The sequence below is a fragment of the Rhinoderma darwinii genome, chromosome 8 (genome assembly GCF_050947455.1).
Source record: "Rhinoderma darwinii isolate aRhiDar2 chromosome 8, aRhiDar2.hap1, whole genome shotgun sequence".
NCBI lineage: Eukaryota > Metazoa > Chordata > Amphibia > Anura > Rhinodermatidae > Rhinoderma > Rhinoderma darwinii.
The window spans coordinates 107,554,344-107,570,760 of record NC_134694.1 but is presented as its reverse complement, the minus strand read 5'-3'; the positions used below and the strand labels follow the sequence as shown (position 1 = coordinate 107,570,760).

Here is a 16,417-nt window from a genome sequence, read left to right as displayed (position 1 = left end):
GAATTTCACTGCGTATTTCAGCCTTTGCAATGCAAAAACTGAAATCAGTGGCAAGTCCGCTGTGTTTTCTGCAACGTCTGAATTACCTGTCAGATATGCAAATGTTGGTGCAGATTCGTTGCGTAATTGCCCCAAATCTGCACCAACATTTGCAGCGGAAAAATTCTGCCACGTCTGCCACATCTGCTCTTACACGGGCAGGGCATTAAAGAGGAAGGTGCAGCACACAGGAGAGCTTTGTGGACCTGGTTTCTGCATCAATTGAAGAAGAGGCAGTTCTTTTAGTGGGAGACCAATGAATAATATTCTACAATAGTCAAGGTGAGAAATGAGAACATGAATTAATATTTTAGCAGCGTCTATAATGATGTGTTAAATATAACCCCAAGTCTGCCCGCCATATTCAGGGCCCATGTGAAAAATTGTTTTCTTTTTTCTGTTAGGACCTAATCCAATGAAGGGGAATTAAAATTCGGATGTAACCAGGTAAATGAGTCCTATTAGTGGTGACAAGATTAAATGCAATATGGCAGTACTAGTGGGTCTGATTACATTGGCATTGTGGGGTGTGCCCGGGACACCCTTGCATTTGTGTTTTTTATGTAGTTGCCGCACCTTTAAGGGGAATGTTATGTTGATTCTCATTGCAGGGCTATGGTTTTGGCCTAAGACGAGACCCTACGACGAGCTGCAGCCTTAAATCGTTTTGCCGGTGGTGTCGATTCCGCCATTATGATGTGTATTGTTTCTTTTATGTTGTTTTTATTGTCCTTCTAAGTAACTCAAATGCCTTGGAAGACATTGCAATAAAACATGTATCTATAAAATATGTTATTTTCACTGAGGTCCGGTTGGTGGCGGTTATCCTAATTCAGGTATTGTTGCAACATGGCGGCGGGGTGATGTTATCCTGGTCGCCATGTTGCTGGGGTCGTTATGCAGGGTCTCCATGACTGGGGAACCCTGTAGTAACGTAGGACGTATTGGCGTTATAGTTACGCCAGAACATTAAGTGGGTGGGGTTTTTTGTGTATATAGGAAAGTGTTTCCCCACCCATAGGGGACAGTGGCGTTGGCCTGTGTGATAACACTTGTCCGGGCTAAGACAACTCATGTATTAGACCAGAGTATCGCTGTAGAGAACAAGCATGGGCACAGCTCCAGCATATCACTGTGGAGCAAAAGAGGAGAAATTGGAAGGGGACAATGGAGGCGAGAGGCCTAAGATTGAGGGATCGTTCATTGCCATGGCTGCCGACGCGCCGCAAGGAAGGCCGGAGATTGAGGCGGGTGGAGGGAGAAGCCCCCCTGTAGTTTGCATACAGCGAGAGAACTGTGATACAAATAGTAGGAGCAACCAAAGAGCTAGTGACGACCAGGACAGCCACTATTAACTGACTGAGACCAACTAACTAGAGACTCTGCTTAAAAACGCCAAAAATGGAACCTCCTTGTAAGTACGTGGAGATTTATTAAGACAGCTGTCAGAGTATCATACGCCAGTATTGAAAAGAGATCGCTGGAGTAAGATGCGACACATTTATTAATAAATGTGTTGCATCTTTTGGCTGGCCGTACTCACCTCAGGCTCTCACATCAGGCGGCAGCGCTTACAAGGTCCTAACGGCGAGAAGCGTCCAACGTCAGAAGGTTGTGTGCTATGTCGCGTATGCACCATGGCCTGATGTGGGAGGCTGAGGAGATCGGAGGGGGGGGGGGAGCAAAGTGTCGAGTAATTGTATATTTTGGTTTTATTTTCCGATCATAGAGGAGATGGTACAGGGCCTCTCTACCCTGTTACGCCCCTGGCCACAGAGTGAAATCTACGCTAGCTCTTAGCTGTAGATTTACGCCAGCCTAAATTCTATAAATTTGTCAGACCTGCCCCTTTTAATAAGCTCCACCCACTTAAAAGTATCTCTAGGACCTGCCCCTTTTATTAAGCTCCACCCACTTTTAAAAGTGTCGATAGCAGTGTAAATGGCCCAAAGAAAAAAAAATGTTTACACAAATTGTAACTTTTGATTTAGCTCTGGCGTTGAAAAGTTGATAAATTCCCCTCTATGTTGCAAGTTACTTTTCAGTTGACTGCAGTTTCTTCTGCGCCATTCCTCTGTGGGGCGACACCCCTGGTCTAATACCTCTGACTCGGACATTAAAGCATGATGGGTATTACAGGTCTGTTTTGTAACAGATCCTAATGAATCCCATTGAGTTATAATGGATCTGTCTGGTTTCCATTTTTTTTTAACAAGCAGAATAGTGCAGCAAAAACCTGACAGAATGTAACCACAGTGCCAGTGTGAACAGAGCCCTAATAGAGCCGAAATGTGCACTGCTCACCTAATTCCAAAATTTTCTTCCATGATTACTTGCTGCTACTATTAATTGGACATAGGGATGTAATGCCAGAGTACCAGGCCCCTCCATGTGTTACTCAGATGGCACATTGATTTCAATTACCCCATAGTGATGCTTCCCTTTTCGATAAAAACTGTTTGCCGGGGGAACATTCCATTTAGGTCGTGGTTATCCATTTAGGACAATCCCTTCAAACAAGTTTAAAAAACTGTATTTCTATTCTTTCGCCGTTTTAGCCTGTCAATGTTTGCTCAACAGTTCATGCGACCTCCACAGGACAAAAAGTGAATTACATCATTCTGCAACTAATGCGTATTTCCAGTTTATTTTCAGATCAAAAACAAAAAACTGTGGTTTGGAAAATGCTAATGTTTGCGCATCCCATCTGTCAGTATTGTTTAATGTCCTTCAGCAAAACTAACAGCTTTCAAAAGTGTCCTGCAACCAAGAAACATCCTTGTTCTGCTCTTTTCTTACAAAATGTTATGGGCTGTATGGTTTTAGGATCTCTCCGACATTTTTTTTTTCCTTCGTGTTTATTAACAGTGAAAATAGCTACCTACCCTAACAGGGTTGTCACCCACTGACCCTAAATGGACCGTATGTCGGCCGCATTTCCCGGACCGAACACAGTTCAGGGAGCCGGACTCCTAGCATCATAGTCATCCATGACAAGGTGAGTCCCTGCCTCCCAGCGGACTACTGTCCTATACCGAAAACATGATTACAGTACAGGACAGTATTCCTGCGGGGAGGCAGTGACTCACCTTTTCATGGATGACTATGATGCTAGGAGTCCGGCTCCCCGAACTGTGTTCTGTCCTGGAAATGCGGCCGACATATGGTCCGTATATCACGGACCGAACACGGCCATGTGAAGCAATCCTAAATCTGTGGTTTTTAATGTGCAGTCACACATCCTGTCTCTTACTTATGGTGCAGAGGGCACATCACTTGTAAGGCCTCATTCACACATGCCTATTTAGGTCAGTATTTTGCATCAGTATTTGTAAGCCAAATCCAGGAGTGGAAGTCAAGAGCTGTATTCATAATTCTGCAGGCTTCAGAGCTGAGATCTCCGATAATTTTTTGCTGGTTTGCGGCCTGCACAGAGATTGAGACATACATATGCTCTAATGGGTCAACCCTTATTTGTATAACTGGGAAGATGGACATTCCATTTAAGAATCAGCTTGGTGTTTTCCTTTGTGTCATGGGCATTTTTTTTAGGGGTTCTGATATAAAGTTACTTCCTGGGTTATCCGACCCAGTACCCCAATTACAGGCTCCTCCATGGCATCACCCATCCAATCCAAAACCGCACACATCTAAACAATGTACAAAACAGAAATAATATTTCAAGGAACGTCAGCGCTGCTGCTGCCCGGAGATCATGGTGAATGATTAGAAGAGGACGTGTCACGGGGTTGTTTAGAAGTTATGGTACGTGTAATCCTCCAGCCTGCAGGGAACTCATCAATTATTACATAATCCCGGAGGGGCGGCCTGGACCTAATATTATCACTGACGTTTTCAAAGAGATGTTTTAATAGTCTGAAACAGGACTCAACAGGATTATGGGATTTAATTCTCGAGTTGTGCAGGATTATAGGGTTTCATCTAAATTGTGCTGGGCTCCTTTAACCGAGTGCGAGTAATTTACTTATACTACGTATATATGTATGTGAATCCAAGACACCGTGTTTTCTTGTTTTGTTACTTTTACATAATGTATATACAGGTTGAACAGGACTGGACCATGGCATATGGAGATCTACACTGCTGCACTGGAGACGTAGCAGAAAATCTTAATCGGCGGTGTCTTTTGTAAATCTCCTGATCCCTTTTGGAGCTAATCTGAGATTTCTGAAATCAACGCTTGCTGCAATAATGAGACAGAGATTTCCAGTGAAAGACATATCAGACCAGCTCCAAGGGGTGTCAGACCTGTGCAGAGGGCACGTCACTTGTTATCAGGGCCGGACTGAGACAAAAAAGCAGCCCTGGCACACAACACACTCTGTCTAAAACCGACCCTGGCCCTCAGCCCTCAGTCATAGCACACAGCGCACGTCGGGCCAAAGTGATTTCTGTGGAATGTCAGATTACCGCACTTTTTTATGAGGTGAATGCGTTCCGGTGGAGCAGCGAGCTCACAGCTTATGTGCTCAACATTCAGCTTTCCCCCTTCCCCATAGAGCAACAACTACGGGTGATGGAACTTGATACTTGATTGTGTGATGAGAATATTGCTGAAATCTGCAATAATGTTCTGTAAAAGAGAACTGGTTCAGCCGCATAAGTAACTTTCTTGTGCAGCAACCTCCTCACTACACCGCCTCCACCCAGCGACGTATCCTCTCAGACAAGGCCACACTTCAGGATATGAACCAGGGTCCACACCGAAGACACTGCTTAAAGAGGCTCTGTCACCAGATTTTGCAGCCCCTATCTGCTATTGCAGCAGATCGGCGCTGCAATGTAGATTACAGTAACGTTTTTATTTTTAAAAAACGAGCATTTTTGGCCAAGTTATGACCATTTTTGTATTTATGTAAATGAGGCTTGCAAAAGTACAACTGGGCGTGTTTAAAGTAAAAGTCCAACTGGGCGTGTATTATGTGCGTACATCGGGGCGTTTTTACTTCTTTTACTAGCTGGGCGTTCTGACGAGAAGTATCATCCACTTCTCTTCAGAACCCCAGCTTCTGGCAGTGCAGACACACAGCGTGTTCTCGAGAGATCACGCTGTGACGTCACTCACAGGTCCTGCATCGTGTCGGACGAGCGAGGACACATCGGCACCAGAGGCTACAGATGATTATGCAGCAGCATCAGCGTTTGCAGGTAAGTAGCTACATCGACTTACCTGCAAACGCCGATGCTGCTGCAGAATCAACTGAAGCCTCTGGTGCCGATGTGGCCGACACGATGCAGGACCTGGGGCAGGAAGTGAGTGACGTCACAGCGTGATCTCTCGAGAACACGCTGTCTGCACTGCCAGAAGCTGGGCGTTGTGTAGAGAAGTGGATGATACTTCTCGTCAGAACGCCCAGCTAGTAAAAGTAGTAAACACGCCCCGATGTACGCACCTAATACACGCCCACTTGGACTTTTACTGTAAACACGCCCAGTTGTACTTTTGCAAGCCTCATTTGCATAAATACAAAAATGGTCATAACTTGGTAAAGATCTCTGCTAATGAATTACAGGTGTGAGGACCATGTGAGTTCTAGCTCCAGGATCTCCAGCCTTAAAAGCAGTTAACTCCCAAGCCACCGTCATGTCCCAATGACATCCAATGCTTTTCTTGTTGAAGGTCCGATTACCCGTTTTTAAAAAAAGTGAAAAATGCATTATTTTATAAAACTGCCGTGTAGCTAGCTTATGGCATGCATGATCTGAGTTGAGCACAGGAATCACTTCTGTAGAATGGGGGTTCTAGACCCCAAGTTGTCCTCCTGGTGACCTTGGGCTGCTTCCCCTTTCCCAAGGTGCCACCTATGGAGGGATGGATTATGATACCTGTTTGAGTGATGAGTTTATTGCTGAAATCTACTATATAAATACAGCTGTCTCAAAAGAGACAGCTGCATAATTAACTTTCTTAAGGAGCAACAATCTCACTGCACTGCCTCTACTATAAACACCACCCAGCAGAGTACCATTTGGGACAATCCACACATCAGGATTTGAACCAGGGGCTGCACAGAAAACACTCACTGTTTAGACACCACTTAATCACCTCTCCACACCACCAGCTCACATTGGCATCATGGATTTCTTATTGTCCCCATAAGACCAAATGTAATCATTACTTCCAGCAGAAATAAGAACATGTCATTATTGGAAGAGTTTGTAGCTGGTTCTCAGCAGCTGAGGTAGTGCACTGGTAATGTTCTCTGCTGATAAACTAGGAGTGTCAGAGACGTGTAGGTTCTATCCCCAGGATCCTTGTGTCTCAGTTTTGAAAGTCTTTCACCAGTGCAGGTTCACAAGGTGAGGCATCCTTTTAAAGGAGAAATGCATTGCCCTGTTGAGCATCAGCTGCTTGCCAAAATTGTTGGAAAAACATCACCAAGCACGAGCAACAAACTCATATAAGTGAGGAGATCACCAACTACCACACAAGCAGCATGCAGGATGCTTTGAACCTACAGACATGGGCTAACTCCATAGCAAACCAGGCCTAGGCACTTAAGCCCCAAGCCACCACGCTGTCATACAGACACCTCCCTCCCCCCCCGCCCCGCCCCGCCCCGCCCCAATGTGATAAAAAGTTTTTCTTGTTGAAGGTCCGATTACCCGTTTTTAAAAGATGTGAAAAATGGATCCTCTTAAGGCTGCCGTGCAGTTAGCTCACAGCTTGCGTGGTCCGAGTTAAGCGCAGGAATCACTTCTATACAATGTGGGTTCTAACCCCCATGTTGTCCATCTGGTGACCTTGGGCTGTTCCCCCTTTCCCAAAGTGCCACCTATGGAGGAATGGATTATGATACCTGTTTGAGTGATGAGTATATTGTTGAAATACACAATAATCTACTATATAAATACAGCTGTCTCAATAGAGACAGCTGCATAAGTAACTTTCTTTACATAATTACCTTTCTTATGCAGCAACAATCACACTGCGCTGCCTCCACACCACTATAAACACAACCCAGCAGAGCCACATTTTAGACAAGGACACACATCAAGATTTGAACGAGGGGCCACACAGAAGACACTTACCATTTAGGGTGCAGCTAAAGCACCAGACCATCAGCTAAGGTTGATCTCAGGACCCTTTTTCCTATTGTTCCCATAAGACCAAATATCATTATTTCCAGCAGGAATAAGAACATTTCATGCTTGGAAGAGTTTGTGGCCAGCTCTCAAAAGCAGAAGTAGTACACTGGTAATGTTCTCTGCTGATGAGTTAGAGTAGTCAGGAACATGTGGGCTCTATCCCCAGGATCTCCTCCTTGTGTCTCAGTTTTGAAAGTCTTTCACCAGTGCAGGTTCACAAGGCGAGGTATCCTTTAAAGGAGAAAAGCATTGCCCTGTTAAGCGTCAGCCGCTTGCCAAAATTGTTGGAAAAATGTTGTCACCTTCAACCAACAAACTCGTATAAGTGCGGAGACTGCCAACTACCACACAAGCAGGATGCTTGGAACCTAGGGACACAGGCTAACTCCATAGCAAACCAGGCCTAGGCACTTAAAGGGAATGTGTCGCTAGAAATGATTTAATTTTTTTCCAGTTAAACAATTAGTATTTGAGTGATTACACATGGTTTTAAGTTTTTCACAAGTCAGGAAATATTATAAATTGGATTCTAATTTATAACATTTCCATGTGCTGGTCACTAGAGGAAACAGTTCCCAAAATTGCAGCATGGTCACTGTGGTAAAGCAACCTCATTGATTTATGCTGAAAATTTGGGGTGGACACACTCTCCTCTAGTGTCCTCACACAATCCCCCCTCCCTTCTTCTGGCTAGTGCCAGGAGAAGGAGGGGTCTGAATATTCAAACCTCCTACACTGTGTGCCGCCATTTTCTGAGCGACTGCACAGTGTAGGAGGATTAGATACAGGGCTCAGCAGACAGTATCACACGAACATACACGAACATAAATTACCTGCTCCTACCGCCGCCGCCTCCGCTGGTCTATGCTCCTTGCACCTTCGCTTCGTTGAACATATGGCCGGAAGCCGCGGCCGGAAGTCGTCATCTTACTGTCCGGCAGCGGCTTCCGGTCCGCATGAAAATGGTGCCGGATTTCACTCAACGAACGAGCTTAGTTTTTATCTGTGTGGGAGCGGCAGCGTACGCTTCTGAGAATGGAACGGCTCCCGTTCGCATTCTCTATTGGGTTGTATGTGCCGTATTCCATCTCTGTATGTGTCGTTAATCGACACATACAGAAATGAAAAAAAATGGCAGTCCCCATAGAGAAGTAAAAGTAAGAACACAGTAAAAAGTTTAAAGTCACAACACTACTAAATAAAAGTTTTGTTTATATTTTATTAATAAAAAAAAAAAAAAAATCATGACACCTTCCCTTTAAGCACCAAGCCACCACACTGTCATGCTGCTGCCCTCCCCAATGTGATCAAAAGTTTTTCTTGTTGAAGGTCCGATTACCTTTTTTTAAAAGAGGTGAAAAAAGGTGTCCCTGTAAAGCTGCTGTGCATCCTTTTCCCCCTGACGAAGCCTGGTGGCGAAACGTGTTGGGTGTAAGTGGGCTCCTGGCACATCGCTACTCTTTACCCCATTGTATATCTGCATGGTCTTCTCTTTTATTCATTTTTTGGCTACCTTGCCAGTTCTGTCTATCGATTCTGATGGTCTATTTCACAGTTGTTTATTTTTGTTATGTGACTTACCATGGCTGTTTATTTACAATGTACTTCTGTATGGTATGGATGTTATGGCCAGTAGCCCACTCAGTACTTTCTTGTATTTTTATCATGTCTCAATAAAAACTATTTTATTTTGAAAATGTTTGGGTCATTTAACACTGATTTTCTGCATATGTGTTTATGCTATGTACGGAGTCAACTGCTTCCGGCTCCGTACATCGCATTATGTGCCATAACATCCAGTGCCCGCAGGCCACTGGAGCGGTTTAACGGTGCGGGGTGCCGGACCCGCACCGATGATATACTGATGACCTATCTGGTGGGTAGGTCATCAGTTGTCAGAAGGTGGAAAACCCCTTAAACGGATTACGTCTAAACCAACTTTCTGTACCACTTGTTAGAGCCGGGTCACCATAGATAACACATCTGAGAGAGTTTTGAGACCGACACAGATTCTGGTTTTCACAAAATTTTCTGCTTCAGGGTTTTTAGATCTTTTAGTCAGATGTTTCTATGGTTACTTAAGTACAATTATAAACATTTCATACGTTTTTAAATTTTTATTGACAAATACATCAAGTTTATGAAAGACTCAATATTTACAGCGTTGACCCTTCTTTTTCAAGACTTCGGCAATTCGCTCTGCCATGCTGGAGTTTTGAGCCCACTCCCTTGGATGAAAAGCAACCCCACACATGAATGGTTTTTAGGATGCTTTACTGTTGGCATGACACAGAACTCATAGTAGCGCCCACCCTTTCTTCTCTGGACAATCATTCTTCCAAATGTCCCAAAGAGTCTGAAGGGGGCTTCATCAGAGAAAATAACTTTACCCCAGTCCTCTGCAGTCCAATCCCGGTATTTCCTGCAGAGGACGGTCCTCAATGGTTTTTTTTAGAGAAGTGGCTTCTTTGCTGCCCTCCTTAACGCCAGGCCGGCCTCCACAAGCCTTCACCTCAATGTGCGTGCAGATGCAATGACACCTGCCTGCTGCCATTCCTGAGCACGCTCTGCACTGGTGTAAAACCGGTCCCGTAGCATAATCCTCTTTAGGAGACGGTCCTGGCACTTGCTGGACTTTCTTGGGCGCCCTGAAGCTTTCTTCACAGCAATCCAACCTCTCTTCTTGAAGTTATAGATGATCCGATAAATGGTTAAAGGGATTTTCCCAGTAGGAACATTTATGACATCTCCACATTATATGTCATAAATGTCAGATAGATGTGGGTCCCACACCAGCAGATGACACGGCTGTGGAAACTTCACACTGGACCGCAAGACACTTGGATTGACGCCTCTCCACTCTCCCTCCAGACTCTGGGACCTGGATTTCCAGATCAAATGCAAAATTTACTTTCATCTGATAACAGGACTTTGGACACTGAGCAGCATTGCTGGTCCACTGTGTTATATCAAGTCCAGAGTCAGCGCAGCGTCTAGCAGGACATTTCCCGGCACTCCATGCTTCCCTCTGCTGACAGCTTTATGGAGATGCGGATTCAATTTTCCAGCAGGACTTGGCACCTGCCCACACTGCCAAAAGTGCCAATACCTGGTGTAATAACCTCAGTATCACTGCGCTTGATTGGCCAGCAAACTCACCTGACCTAAACCCCCATAGAGAATCTATAGGGTATTGTCAAGAGGAAGATGCGAGACACCAGACCCAACAATGCAGAGGAGCTGAAGGCCGATATCAAAGCAACCTGGACTTCCATAACACCTCACCAGTGCCACAGGCTGATCTCCTCCATGACACGCCGCATTGATAACACCTCAGCAGTGCCACAGGCTGATCACCTCCATGCCACGCCGCATTGATAACACCTCAGCAGTGCCCCAGGCTGATCACCTCCATGCCATGCCGCATTGATAACACCTCAGCAGTGCCCCAGGCTGATCACCTCCATGCCACGCCGCATTGATAACACCTCAGCAGTGCCACAGGCTGATCGTTTGGGGGGCCAGCAGGCGGCCCACTGTTCACCGGCCCATGTGGCATTTGCCAGAACTGCCAGATGGCCAGTCCGGCCCTGCTTGTCACTACAGAGTGGGAGCGCCACTGGCACTGATGGTTAGGGCACCCAGAACCAGAACTTGGTGCCAAAATCTATAAAATAGACATCTGCATAGGATACAGCTGTAATCCAAAATTCATAGATTGGGCATTGTTATTTAGGCACCTTATGACATTGCTATTCGGGCACTGTATGGTCTGGTTACTTGTACACTGTATGACTGTATTATTTGGAGACTACATCGTACACCATAAGGGCAGCAAAGTCAATAGGGTACTGCACAGGGCACCATCCAACCTGAGGCCACAGTGACTGGGAGATGCTGCAGCGGGAGGAAAGGCTGGTCGGTTTCAATGCCACCTTGCGACACCGCAGCCTTACCTGAATAGGAGCTTTACAAACGGCCGATCCTGCCTCCCTGTTAACTTTGGGCAGGAGACCCAACGTGCTTCATAAGTAGAGTTGCGCTTTAAGGGGGAGAATTGGACTGGACTTCAGGATCCAGGTTCTGACATAATAATAGGAGCCAACAACAACAGGGCCAATGAGGTCAAAAACCGGGTAAGAGCCTATGTAAGGTGGACAATGGAGAAGATCACTTTCCATTGTAATTATAACACCAGAGTTTATAATGCCATTAAGGGGGACCCGCACTAGTTCTGCATAGTTGGAGGGTTTGACATATATATATATATATATATATCATCACTTACACCAGAAATCAGCGTAAATTATGTCGATAACCTACGCCTGCTTGTGCACGGACCCCTAAATTTATATAAAGGTTTATTTAAAACTGTGCAGCCACCACTAGAGGGAGCACACTGCATGTGGAGTTATACAGCTCTGATTAAAACCATCGGCAGCAGTGTATAAATCTGTATGCAGTGAGCTCCTCCTAGTGGTGGCTGCAGGTAAACAGTTTTATTATTTCACTCAGCTCACAGGTGCAGTCTGCCTCATGGTAGCCACAGAATTTGGCTAATGATAGTATATTAGTGAACTGCTCGTAATGAAATTTCCTAATATTTCAGCCAATTTACTACCAAATCAAGGGCACAGAGATATTAAAAAGTCTGAGATTATGTCTGGCCGGCTCACTGGATAACTGGATTCATAGGCATTGATAGATATTTCTGCCATTACTGTTGGCTGTGCCGGCTCAGTGCTTTGTTAATGAGCCGGCACAAGTCTGTTCTCCTGAGAGGAACATTACACAACAGGATATTTTCCGTACAGAAAAAGATTTTCCTTAAATTTCCCCGAGAGACTTCTACATGTCCAGGCTTCACTCTAACCTCTTGTGCAGAAGAAATTTAATGTCTGCTCTCCACCTTAAATGACCTGCTTCACATATGCAGAATTAACTATATCAGGGTATATTCACATGCGACAGATTTGTTCCAGAAAATCCATCCCATACATCTAGGATGGGACCCCATGTATCGGTGGATTGCACGTCAGCTGCCCATCCTGTCCGGTGAGGCCCCCGGATTCAGTTGGATATTGAATGGAGACGGGGCTCTCTTCATTTAAGTCATGGAAGTTATTCGATCTTCCTAGATGGGACCCCCACTGTGCTTACCACCATCATATGACGGATCCATTTATAAAACAGATTCCAACTAATTCTGACAGATCCCATTGACTTATAATGTCAATAATGACTCATAATGGGGTTTATCAGGTTTCTGGTGTTTTTGAAGGCAAGAATTTGGAGCTATAGCATATTCTGTGGATAAATGTTTATGGTGGAACCCTTTTAAAAAAGGGTCAGGCAGAAAAAATACTTATCTGTAATTCCTTCTTTTCAGCACTGGCATTGGCAGCTGTACCAACATAAAATCACAGAAGTCTCCTGAAATGAGGTAGCTGTGGCGCTCTTCTGCGGGTTGTGCCCCTTTGGTTCCCATTGCCCGAGCTTGGCTTTTCTCAAAGAAAACCCAGGTCAACTCATTATAGCCTTATGGAGAAATGGACCGACAGAGCGTGACGCTCAGAAGAGCCCCAGATCCCCTTCTTTTTAATGATCTTTTGACCCATTGACCCATTTTTCACGATAGATCATAAATGTAAGTGGTGAGGAAACTCCCTTTACATCAGAGCGCTTCTTTCAACATTTCAGTTTGAATCTACATGAAAAGTTGAAATAACTTTGCAGATACTTTGCTTTATTTAATTTTTTTTTTCATTTTTAAAGTAATGTCTTTTTTATTATTTATATACACAACTGCTTTAGAAATTCTAATGGTTGCCCTTGGAAACAGACAACAGTTTATCTCCGTGTCAGACATGTGACCTAACAGCATACCTCCCAACATAGGCATCCCCATTCGCGGGACACTTTTAAGCTCTGATCCGATTCACTTGAGAGCTCCCACAAAACATCCAGGGAATGCACTTTTATATAAATGTACATAATCAAACCCACTATGCGACCCGTTCGCGGGACAATCCCGCGAGAAACGGGACGGTTGGGAGGTATGCCTAATAGTCTGTCCAGCCGTCGTGTGAGTTCCCACAATGCACTGCTCTCTGGTAACAGGAAACCAGCAAAATACTAAATCTTTAAAATGTAACTCAAAATGAGTGTGAGACAAGTGAGGCACAATATAGTGAAATTCCTATAATCCGCCATTTGATAATCCAGAATATCTGATAATCCAGCACCTAACAAGTCCCATTGACAGCGGAGTCAACAAATTTTACTATATCTACAAAGTTAGCCTTTTATAACGGTTTTACCGCGCTCTGTTGTCAATTCTTCAGACGTGGAACGTACCTTTAATTTTGTTGGTTAATTATTAACATATGCAGCGTCAAACGATGCCACACTTCAGGATCCTAAAAGCGAATGCTCCATTTCTATTTTGAGAATTTGTTGGAAACAAGCGTAAGATGTCGTGTTTTACAAGCCGGTTTTTAAACCAATAAGGGCTCATGCTCATAATATGGCGCCACAAGAATGCTATGAGCCCGTACTATACCTCCGGTTTTGTACAGAAGCACGGTGAGGTCTGTCGCAGATCCTCACAGAAATTGCATAAGGAGGTATTCACCACAGTGGCATATGGAGTACCTAAGGGTCCATAATATGGGCCCCTGGGGGCTCCATATATGGCCCTACAGGTTCCCTAATTTTCAAGCACACCCGTTATTGTGACCATCTCTGGATATTGTGCTGAATTATAGTCATTTCAATGTTCTCAAAGGAATTGTTTATAGCCAGACATCGCATTTTTGGTATTGTAGCTTCCCCTACGGCCGGTATACTGCCACGTAGGGAGAATTTTCATGAATTGATGTTCTCAGGCGTCGTGAGATACATTAAAAAAAAATCATCTATGCACCAGCTGCTTGGCGGACGGCACAGAAAAGCATCACATGCAAATTAGAGAGACGGCTCATCATGTTCATTCACAACCTCATTCATACCTATAATACGTTATACAGATATAGCAGGTGCCAGCTGCCGCTCCAGCGCTGGTCTCAGACTGTACAGATTGGCGCTTGTAGAGATGCGTTCAGGTAACTGCTGATCGGCTTCTCAGATGTAAGTTAGGTGTGTGGAGAGCAGTGCCCGACCATGGAGGACATACCGTCATGGTGTTAAATCTGTGTAAGGAGCACGATGAGAAGGCTAATGCTATGTACAGATCTACGTGCTTCTACGGCGATCACCGTGCGGTTAAAAATGACATGTTACCCTTATTCTACGAGTCATTACGAATACGACAATAACAAATGTATATGTTTTTTGCTGTTTTACAAAATAAAAACTATTTGTTAAATATTTGCGTCGCCATATTCTAAAACTCATAACTTTTTTATTTTCCGTTGCTAGAGCGGTGGGACTTGATTTGGTCATTTTTATTGGTACCATATTGGGGTACATACAACTTATTACATTTTTTGGGGAAACAGCAATTCTGCCATTGTGAATTTTTTTCACCTACGGCCTTCATCATGTGGATTAAATAACATATTTTAACATTTCAGACTTTTACGGATGCGGCGATACAAATTCTGTAAAAAATGTTTATTGTTTGCAATTTTTATGTGAAAATGGGAAAAGGTTGTTTTCATAGATTTTTACTTTTTTTATACATATTTTTAAAAATGTTACTTTAATTTTTTTTTTACTTTTATATTTAGTCCCCCGTAGGACAGTTTACCATGTGATCACTGGATCGCTCATGCAATACTTATGTGTTGCCTTTTTCTGTGCTCTCCTATTAAGCCTTGCCACAGGCAGGGATTAATGATCAAACACAGTAGGCAGATCTGAAGGCCTTTACTAGTCCTCCAGCTGCCATGGCAACCGCTCTGTATCCCGTGCTTTGTCACTGGGGGGCAGGTGTGATTGGGGGGACATAGGGAGAAACTGAGGGGTTAACTGGTCTTGGTTGGAGTTATCTTACATCGTGGCTGTTGCAGGCGGGTGTCAGCTTTATAAAACAGCCAGAACCTGTTGATATATGACACTCAGGATAATGCCACACTCTGACACCGTCACAATGCGGCCAACAACCGCGCCGACACCATGTTCGGTGCGGCTGTCAAACAGCCTGTTAGTGGCCACACGTTAATGCGGGTAATACGTCCCTTTATCTGCAAAATTATGCGAACATGAATTAATACACCCTTTATGGCTGCACGATTTTGCAGGTTACAACAAGTTACCTCCTATCCGTAGGGTAAGGGGTAACTTGCTGATCAGTAGGTGTCTGACAGCTCGGACCCCCACCGTTTACGAGAACGGGGAGCCCGAAGTTGCCCGAACCCCAAGTTTGAACCGAGCGGCAGGTCGCACATGCGCACTGCCGCTCCATTCATTCTCTATGGCAGAGCCGGAAAAAGCTGAACACTGCACTCGGGTATCTCTGGCGCTCACAGAGAATGAATGGAGCGGCAGTGCGCATGTGCGGTTCAAACTTGGGGTGCGGGCAACTTCGGGCTCCCCGTTCTCGTAAACGGTGGGGGTCCGAGTTGTCAGACACCTACCGATCAGCAAGATACCCCTTAGGGCATGTGCACACGCAGTTTTTTCGATCGTTTTTCGGGCCGTAAATGTCCCAAAAAACGGCCGAAAAATCGGAAGCAGAACGCCTCCAAACATCTGCCCATTGATTTCAATGGGAAATAGGGCGTTCTGTTCCGACGGGGCGTTTTTTTTACTCCTCATTTTCCAAAAACGGCACGTAAAAAGATGCCCGCGAAAAAGAAGTGCATGTCACTTCTTGGGACGTTTTTGGAGCGTTTTACATTGACTCTATAGAAAAACAGCTCCAAAAACGGCCGTCAAAAACGCAGCGAAAAACGCGAGTTTGATTAAAAAACGCCTGAAAATCAGGAGTTGTTTTCCCTGTTTTTTTGTAAGCGTGTGAACAGAGCCTTACTCTACGGATAGGGGGTAACTTGTTGTAACCGGAATACCCCTTTACAAGGTATTTGACAGCCGCGGCTAACATAGAGCCAGCGCGGTTGTTGGTCGCGTCACGGCCGCTTCGTGTGACCTTACCCTGAGGCTCTGTTCATATCGGTGTCGGAGGCTCCGTCCGGGGCCTCCCTCACAGTTCAAGGCAAAAAACGCTGGAGGAAATGGCGCAGCATGCTTCGCTATTTCTTCCGGTAAAACTATAGACACCCTCACGGAAACCCGTCAGAACCCATTATAGTCAACGTTTTCCGTC

The 16,417-nt window shown here is 44.8% G+C and overlaps 1 long non-coding RNA gene across 1 annotated transcript in view; it reads left to right on the top strand.

Annotated features, from left to right (window-relative positions):
* LOC142659784 (uncharacterized) overlaps positions 1-737 on the top strand; it is a 63,388-nt gene extending 62,651 nt beyond the window's left edge. The window contains exons 2-3 of the long non-coding RNA XR_012850373.1: positions 444-486; positions 651-737. This is a non-coding gene — a long non-coding RNA (uncharacterized LOC142659784). The remainder of the gene's footprint in view (positions 1-443; positions 487-650) is intronic.
* The last annotated feature ends 15,680 nt before the right edge of the window (positions 738-16,417 follow it).